Source organism: Molossus molossus, unplaced genomic scaffold (genome assembly GCF_014108415.1).
Source record: "Molossus molossus isolate mMolMol1 unplaced genomic scaffold, mMolMol1.p scaffold_m16_p_3, whole genome shotgun sequence".
In the NCBI taxonomy this organism is placed as follows: Eukaryota; Metazoa; Chordata; class Mammalia; order Chiroptera; family Molossidae; genus Molossus; species Molossus molossus.
The window spans coordinates 88,897,106-88,906,500 of NW_023425366.1; the positions used below are offsets into that span (position 1 = coordinate 88,897,106).

The following is a 9,395-nucleotide window of genomic DNA, read 5'->3' on the forward strand; positions in this document are numbered from 1 at the left end:
TTACGCATACATGCGTAGAAGTTCTTTGGTTTATCTCATCCCCCCGCCCCTCTGAGGTTTGTCAGTCTGAACCATACTCCTTTCTATGTCTCTGGGTCTATTTTGTTCATCAGCTTTTTCTATTCATTATATTCCACAAATATCTGACCTTATTTTTGCAATTAAGTTATATTAAAGCTAAATTGCTAAAGGTTTCCCAGTCATCTTCTATTTGGGTGCAGTTCAGTTTCTAGTAGATTCCTCAAAAAAGGACTTGGAGAAAGAATTCTTTGAGCCCTTGATCTTTAAAATATTTTTCGTGGTTTTCATACTTAGGTGGTGGCTGGATTTTAGGATTACGGCTTTCTCAGCAATCCTACCCCTCTTCCTTGTGGCAGCCAAACTCTTCATTGTATCTTGGTTGGCAGTGTTTCTTGACCCAAGTTAAGAGCTCTGTAATAATCTGGGTGCAGAATAGCTTCCTGACTCTTCCCAGGTATAGAGTGTTTTTCCTGGTACCCATGCCACAGTGAGCTTTCACCTGTGCCAGGATTGACAGTGTTGGATGACTACAGTAGTGCAAGCCTTTTTTCTCAGAAGGAAGAGACTCCTGATGGATATCTGTCTCTCCTGCAGCAGCAGCAGCACCTCTGTTCTCAGACCTGCACCATCAAGGACAAGTTTGATCTCTGCTCTGTCCCCTGTCTTCCTCCATGGGACTCCCATAACCCGAAAAGTTCTTGCCATCCCTAAATAATTCTGTATTTTCCACTAGTGCTTTTAATAGGGTTTTTTTTTTTATAGGTTTATGTTTACTTTCTTTACTTTTATCTGGAACTTACTCCTGTATATCCTGGCAGAGATTGGCAACCTGCCTAATCACATCAATTGGTACACAAGTAATCTACATCTCTCAGCCTCTCTTAAAATTAGGTCGAGGTCATGTAACTTAAGAATTGCTTAAGAGGAATATGGGTAAAAATTATGTAAGACATTTCTAGGTCTGGCACGTAAAATCCTCTTCTACCCGCCACGCTTCCTTTATCCCTCAGCTGGATGTCAGTTCCCAGGGAGACATTAGAAGACCCCGTTTTTAAAGTGAAGAAACAACCATCAGCCTGGGAACCTAAGTGAAGAGAATCATGGTCATTAACCCTTTCCTCCACTTAAGCCAATTGGACTTGTTGTCATTAAAAAGTATTGAGTTAAACTAAAGAGAATTGGGATTTTAAATTTTATTTATTTATTTATTTATTTATTTATTTATTTATTTATTTATTTATGCTGTCGATCCTCACCCAGGGATATTTTTTTCCATTGATATTTAGAGAGAGAGTGGAAGTGGGGTGGGGGAACACTGATGTGAGAGAGACACGTTGATTGGTTGCCAACCAGGGTCAGGGATCAAACCTGCAACCCAGATACCTGCCCTTGACTGGGAATTGAACCTGTGACCCTTTGATGTGAGGGCCAACACTCTAACCACTGACCCACACCAGCCATGGCTGGGGATTTTAAAAAATTAAACAGGTATCATTACTCTGATGCAGAAATTGGTGCTGGAAGAAGGCTGCCACTGTAGCAAAAATCCAAAATACATGTTATTGGTTCAGCAGACAGTCAAAATGAAATCTAGCAAGTGAGATTTTTGTCATGCAGGGACAAAAACGATTACTGAAATGGTCATTTGCAATTCAAATGTGGATCACGTGTCTAGGGAACCCATCGCTCTAGGGAAAGAAGTTGGAAAATGGGATATTGGTAATGAATGTTGATTGTCATTACCTACATTTATCAAGGTGACAGAAAAGAAGAGATGGGATGTGGCAATGATTTGTTACTTGGCCAGCATGAAAAAACAAAATGGAAAAGGATGGAAAAGCATCTAGTCTCAGATGGTAAGAGATTATGCACAAAGGTCCATTAAGACTTCTGGCTGCAGCACAGACCTAAGCAAAGTTGTGGTATGTCCTCCTAACCATGATGGCTTTAAGACATGGGGCAAAGGAGGGGAAAATTAAGGCTGTCTTATGAATTAATTTGAGAAAGAACTTGGGGAAATGCTACTAGCTTATGTAACTGAATAGAGATACATTTGCCTCAAAAAACAGTAATCTGCTTATTTGTAATGGCAACAAAATTGCAAGGCTGCACTTCAGCAGCCCTCAGATGCTCTGTCATTAAAAGTATCTGGGGGCTCCCAAACTTGCTCAGGCAAAAGATGGGTTACAAAAAACTGTAAAGGACCCCAAGGAGGGCATGATCCCCGTCATGATAATGAGCAAAAGAGAACCTCAATAAGGGGAGATCCAGAGTTATGAAGAATGTTAAATGAGTAGTTCCTTCCATATAGCAATGTTCAAATTAAGATGTTCCTACTGCCAGATCACAGGGACCTCAAAATGCCTGCCAGATGGACCCGTGCCTTCTGTGTGTCTCCGGTGTTTCCTTTACCAGATGGCAGTTTTTATTGCAATTTCCCTGCCCTTGCTTCAACATAGTGTGTTGGGCCAGGTGGCAGTAGAGAGATTTCTGTAACTGTGTTGTTAGCGCAGCTGAAGCTTCAAGGAGCCATATTCAGAACTGATAGAGCCATGTTGCATTCAGAGCTCTTGGACCGTAAGTTGGTTGCGATAACTGGGTAGAATTTTAGATTGTCTCACTTGGGGAAAGAGGAAATGTGCTCTGGCTCTGGTAGACTACTTAGTAACCAGACTGTATTAAAAACTGTCTCTTGGTGAGTCTAGCTAAGGGTCCATCAATCTTGTTTATCTTTTCGAAAAACCAGCTCTTTGTTTTATTGATCCTCTGGATTGTTTTTTTGGTCTCTATGTCGTTTATTTCTGCTCTGATCCTTACTATTTCCTTTCTTCTACTTGCTCTGGGGTTTTCTTTTTGTTTACTCTCTAGTTCTTTAAGTTGTGAGAGAGGGATGAACCACAGAACTTATATGCATGTATGCATGAACAGTGGACATGGACAACAATCTGGGGAAGGGGCAGGGAGGGAAGGGGGAGGGGGGAATCAGTGGGGGAAAAAAGGAGAATCATTTGTAACAAAAATTAATCAATAAAAAAAAAAAAAAAAAAAAAAACCTGTCTCAGTGGTCACTAAATCTATTTATCTTCTTTTCCTTAGGCACCTGGCTAAATGATCTCCCAGCCTCCTTAAAGATAGGCAAATACTGGCCAGTGGAATATGGGTAAAAATGATTACATGATTTTCACCTGCCCCACAAAACTTTCCAAGCAATCTTCCATCTTTCTTCCCTCGTTTTCCAGCTAAATGTTGACATCCTGGACAACCTTGCAAGATAGATTCTGAAGATGGTGAAGATTCTGTCAGCTAGGATTCCATGGTTGCGTGGAGAAGATCCCCCAACGCTGAACAACCACCCACTGAACTTCACATGAGCAAGAAATCAGTGAGTACTTACTTGCTTAAGTGACAGAGATTTAGGGCATTCATCTGTTACTGCACGAGGGTTATTCTAATACATGTATGATATGTGGTTAGGATCTATCTATTTTTTTCAAGATGAATATTGATCTAATGCTATTTTTGAGTAGTTGGGTTATCCTTTCTCTACTGATTTGAAATGTCACCATATAACCACAAAGTGTTTCTAGGCTCTTTCTCTTTTTCACTTATCCATTCCCTTATCCAGTATTGCATTTTAAATTATTCTTTAGATACCTAGTAGCCTGTTTCATGCTTGTCTTTTTTCCCCTCAAAGTTTTCTTGACTATTTTATATCTTTCTTTTACAAAGAAACTTTAAAATTCGTTTTTAAATTTTATTTACTTATTTGTTTGCTTGTTTGTTTTTTTATCCTCACGGAGGATAGTTTTGCATTTATCATCAGATACAGCTGGAGAGAGAGAGGGAAGAAGAGAGAGAGAAACATTGATGTGAGAGAGACACATCGACTGGTTGCCACCCGCACAAACCCAACCGGGTCCGGGGACAAACTGCAACCGAGGTACGTGCCCTGAGCGGAAATTGAACCCAGGACTCCCTGGTCCATGGGCCGATGCTCTAACTGCCCAGCCAAACTGGCCAGGGCTTAAATTTTATTTTAAAAGCATGTTGGAATATTAATTTTGATTACTCTTAGAAATTATTTATTACCTAGGAAGTATTTGTACTTCAAAGATGTTTTCTTTATTGTTCTCTAATTGCATAAAAAGATGTGTCTGCAGGAAGAGGCCTAAATTACAGAATTGCAGAAGAAATAGTATGTAAAGGAATAGGTTTAGTAGCCTAACTATGACATCATCCTGCAGAAGTTAAGTAGCCTTAAGTCAGATACTGGAATGTTGTTTGTTCTTTGAACATGTGTTTCTCTTCAAGGAAAAACTTGTTTTGAAAGAAAGTCATTCTCCATGTTGTTTTCAGGATAAAATTAAAAGGATGTTTTTCAGTAAAAACAGCCAAAACTTAGAGGGTCAATGAAGGAAGGAAGGTTATTTGTGTTTATTTTTAAACTAAACATGGTATGAATATTCAGTGTTTAGCTTAGGTCTCTATTGTGGAGAGAAGTTCATAGTCTTCACACATACTAACAACAACCAGTTTAGCTAGTGTCTGAAATAGGTATGAACCACTTTTGAATTTTTATTTTTATCATAGATATCACCTGTGTAAAGGATTTTCAGTCCCATCAAAGTTTTAAAGATTTTTAAGCAATATAGTTACATTATTAATGCCTAGAATTTGCTTTCTTTTTAAAGTTTTTTTTTGTTTTTTTGTTGTTGTTTTTTTGGTATGTGTCCCTAGTGGGAACTGAACCCGGGACTCTCTGGTCTGCAGCCCGAAGCTCCAACCGCTGAGCCAAACCGGCCAGGGCAAATTTGCTTTCTTTTTTCAAAAACTTTTTTTTCTTCACTTATTTTTAGAGAGAGAGGAAGGGAAAGGGAGAGAGAGATAGAAACATCGATGAGAGAGAACATCAATTGGCCGCCTCCTGCATGCCCCCCGCTGTGGGGTTTGGCTCACAACCTGGCCATGTGCCCTGACCAGGAATTGAACCAGCGACCTTTTGGTGCATGGGTTGACGCTCAACCACTGAGCCACACTGGCCGGGCCTAGAATTTACTTTCTTTCATACTTGAATTTATGTTCTCCACTTGGATATCTGCAAGGCCTGTCCTTCAGTTTTCCATATCTCTGTGCAAATGTCATCTTATTAGGGAGAGCGTCTCTGACCATCCTTAGAAAACATTAACTGGTTATAGTAGCTTCTTTCTTGCTTAACTTTTCTTCTATGACATTTGTCACCTGACACATATATTTTTATGGCTGTCAGTTTCCTCATCTGAAATCTAAGTTTTGAGTGCAAAGACTGTTTTATTCTCTGCCATGCCCCAAACTTGACCATTACTTAGTAATAGTAGGTGCTCAGTATAATACTATTTGAATATGTATTCTATAAATATTTGAATAAATATTATTATTTTGAATAAACAATCATGGGTATATGCAGGGTTTTGTTATTTTTTTTCTCCAGTTCATTAATGACTGTTATAGTTGAATAGCTGCAGCTACCAGTTAGGAAGCAGGCGATCAGAATACTCCAAGGGAGAGAGAGGATGGCTCAAACTTGGTTAGTAACAGTGCAGAATGAGAATGGGAGAAAAGGTAATGTTTTATTGCAGAGGAGAATGTATGAATCCTCTAGGAAAAATATGAGAATAATTGCAATAAAAAATAGTGTGAACCTTGTCCAGTTTTGCTCAGTGGTTAGGGTGTCGACCTGCCAACCGAAGGGTCATGGGTTTGATTCTGTTCAAGAGCACCTACCTGGGTTGCAGGTTCAATCCCTGGCCTTGGTCTGGGTTGCCCAGGAGGCAACCAGTCAATGTGTCTCTCTCACATCGATGTTTCTCTCTGTCTCACCCTCCCTCCCACTCTCTCTCTCTAAAAAACTCAGTGGAAAAATATCCCAGGGTGAAGATCAAAAAAAAAAAAAAAAAAGCAGTTTTGACAGCTTTTTCTATATTAATTTATCTGTTTAGATTTTCACCTAAACTCAATTTATATTTTTTTCTTAAAATATAACCATCTCATCCATGATATATGTTTTATTTGTAAAGCTAAACAGTATAATCTCTTGATTTTTAAAATTACCTCTGCAAGTTTGGGTTAGTTTACTTTTTTGTCATATTTTACATATTTAAATTTTGTACTTGCTTTCTAGATTTGTTAGGTAATGGTTTGCCTACATGAGATATATAGTGTTTTCATTATGTGTTCTTTAGCCATTTCCAAAAGGTTCTGATAAATCCTTACTTCTAGAATACTGGTTTTCTCTTTTTCTATTTTAATTTTTTCCCCCACTCTCCCTTTCTGCTATTCCGGTAATTCTTTTTGTAATTAAGCTTTACATTTTTAAGTGAATGTTTTCTTAAAATCTAAATTAATCTCAGTAACTCTATCAGCCCACCAGCAAAACATAGGCTTCATAACTCTCTAGTCTCTTTTTATCTTACACGCATTTATATCAAGTATTTTAATTCTGCCTTTTAACTTTATCTCCAAATTAGATATCATCATTATTGCTTTATATAGTCAATGTTTATATAGATCTACACACTTCTTTACCAGTTTCTTTATCAGTCTTTCTATGTCTCCAATCTTCTTTCTAGTATCATTGTCCTACTTTCTTAAGGACATATTTTACAACATTGTCTAGTGAAGAGCTGTTACTGGTAAACCTTCTTAGATTTTGTCTCTCAGAATGATGTTTACATTCTAGTCTCATTCTCAAATGACAGTCTAATGGGGTAACTAATCTTGGTTAGCAATTATTTTCTCTCTTTACCATGAAGATATCTCATTGCTTTATGACTTTGTTTCTGTTGAGGTTGGCTGTCAGTCACATTGTCATGCTTTTTAGGTAACTCTTTTGTCAGTAATTCTTTTATAATATGAAATATTTATATAGTTAGAGACTATCTTTATAATTATAATTAACATACTATACTTAATACCCTATTGCATTAGATGAGGGGTCAGCAAACATTTCTGTAACAGGCAACACAGTAAATATTCTAGGCTCTGCAGCCCATGAGATCTGTGCGGCAGCTGCTTGACTGTGGTATTATTGCATAAAAGCAGCCGTAGCCAATATGTAAACAAATTGGCTTGGCTATATTTGGATAACGTTTATCTACAAAAAGTGGTGGTGTGCCCGATTTAGCTTAGTCCCTAATTGCAAGCCCTACTTTGGACAGTATCTATTTACTGATTGATGACTAAATTAATATATTCTTCTTTCTCTCCAAATATTTTCCTTCACTACTGATATTAGTCGGTGGTATTATTTTTTTTTAAAGTGTATCTTTATATTAACAAATCTAAGAATAGGCAGATGTATATGTTTATCTGCTTTAAAGTGCATATTTTCACTCTATTTATAAAAATGTGAAGTAGCAGACTTAGCTTTTCCTTTTCTTCCCCTCTCAATGTGTGTTAACTATTTCATTTCTACCTTATGAACGTTTGTAGCATTTACATTCTGCTCTATCACTCTAATCTTTGGCAACTAGGTGACTTGTTGAAGGTCTTGTAGCCGGTAAGTGGTAAATCTAGGATGTGAACTTAGAAAGCCTGGGTTGTTAACAACTACATCATGCTGCTATTTTACTGCAGCCTGGTTAATCTTCATACTAAACCTAGTAAAGATGATAGGGGTGGGGTGGGAGGAGCCAAATCATTTATAAATGTGGAGTGAAAAGGTCAAATAATACTGTATTCTCTATATTTTTCAAAGTTGCCCAGTATTAACCATGGTTAATTAAATTTTAGGAACTGAATTTGATGAAATATATTATTCAAAAGAGACCAGTAAAAAGTGTTTTCAATCCCAATAAAAGGGCAAGAGCCCAGCTGGAGTGAGTGAGCGGGCCGAGCGTCATCCCGTGCACTGAAAGGGGGAGTCGGGGCCTGGTAACGGAAGTCTTGACTGTCAGGTTCTTGACATTTACAAGAAAATGAGAAACAAAATTGAAAAAGCTGAGGACGAAGAAAGTTATATACTTGTGTAAAGTATTCTTAGTTTATGTTTCCAGTAATTAATCTCTTTGAGAATGTTCTAGGTCAAAGTGTTCCCATGATATTTCAAATCAACAGATTGCTTGTGTAAGGTTAAAATTACATTTGACAATAATGGGAGAGAAATACACATGCACATGACGAAAACAGTTCCAAAAACAACATTTTGGCTTTTCTTATGAAAGGGCACAGCACCTTGAATGTCTTTCATAAGGTTCCAAAACTATCTCAAATTACTAACGGGGGGGTGGAAAAAGTCAATTATCAAATTTCATATTCAATGTTATTTAATTTAATAAAGTACATTAATGAAAGAAACAAATAGTTCAGTTCAAATGAAAAAGCATTATGAAATACTCTCAGTTTTTATAAAAAATCACTTTTGATCACTGACAGTGGATCTAGCAGTGATCAGTAATGGCTGCTAAAATGAGTAGGTGAAGGTCTGAAGGGGGGGTCGGGGGGGTTATAGTGAGTGAATCAGACTGAACAGCCGTGAGCCCAGTGTTCATTCTTATCACCACCAAGAGACAGCTGGAGGTATCCGGGCCTCCTTGTGTAGTGCAGTTATGAAGGACGTGCCTCCACTTATCAGGTCTTCCTACTCTTCCAAATCAAACCTAACTTACATCTGGTCAAGTCTCTAGATCTGATTTTTTTTTTTTTTTTTTATAGGGAACATAAGGAACAGAAGAATATGTTAAATAACACTACCAGGATAAGATCTGCAAATCCAGAATGTGAAAAATTATGTAAGACAATAGTTGTTCTATAAAAACATCTAGTTTTTCACCTTCATTGATAACAAGACAAAAAATGATAAAAGGAAAATATGTATTCTTTTCAAAGACTTAAAACACATAATAACCAAATTCCATGTGTGGTCCTTGTTTGATCCTGATTCAAGCAAGCCAACTTTAAAAAAAAGGAAAAAGATTGTAAGACAATTGGTGAAATTTGAATACAAACTAGATATTTGATGATACTAAAAAACTCCTACCTTAGTAGTTGCCTCAGTGAAATGAGTATTATATACTGATGACAACCAATGTAAGTGATTTTAACGTCACCAGGATGGAGGTATTGGTTTTGGGTAAAGATCTAAAATATAATGATAGGGCAAGGTCCACTCTTACCTTTTTTTTTTTTTTTTCCAGCACATTCAAATGAGACCAGTGTTTGAGGTTAAAGCACTCACATTGGCCTCTTGTTGATCATTGAGAGAGAAATAATTCCAGAGGGCCCCCTGTAGCTAAATTGTGAAATCCCTACGTGAGGAGACAGAAAAGGGGAATGTGTCATTTTTTTCCATGTCTCTAATACTCAGAAGTATTCCCCTGAGAAAACTGGGAGAAGGGACA

General features: G+C 37.5%; 1 long non-coding RNA gene across 1 annotated transcript; it reads left to right on the forward strand.

The window, feature by feature from the left end:
- The first annotated feature begins 1,778 nt into the window (after positions 1-1,778).
- Positions 1,779-8,798, forward strand: LOC118642895. Its single transcript, XR_004961812.1, has 4 exons — positions 1,779-1,877; positions 3,118-3,181; positions 3,261-3,403; positions 8,710-8,798. It is a non-coding gene; the product is annotated as an uncharacterized LOC118642895 (long non-coding RNA).
- Positions 8,799-9,395: the final 597 nt, after the last annotated feature.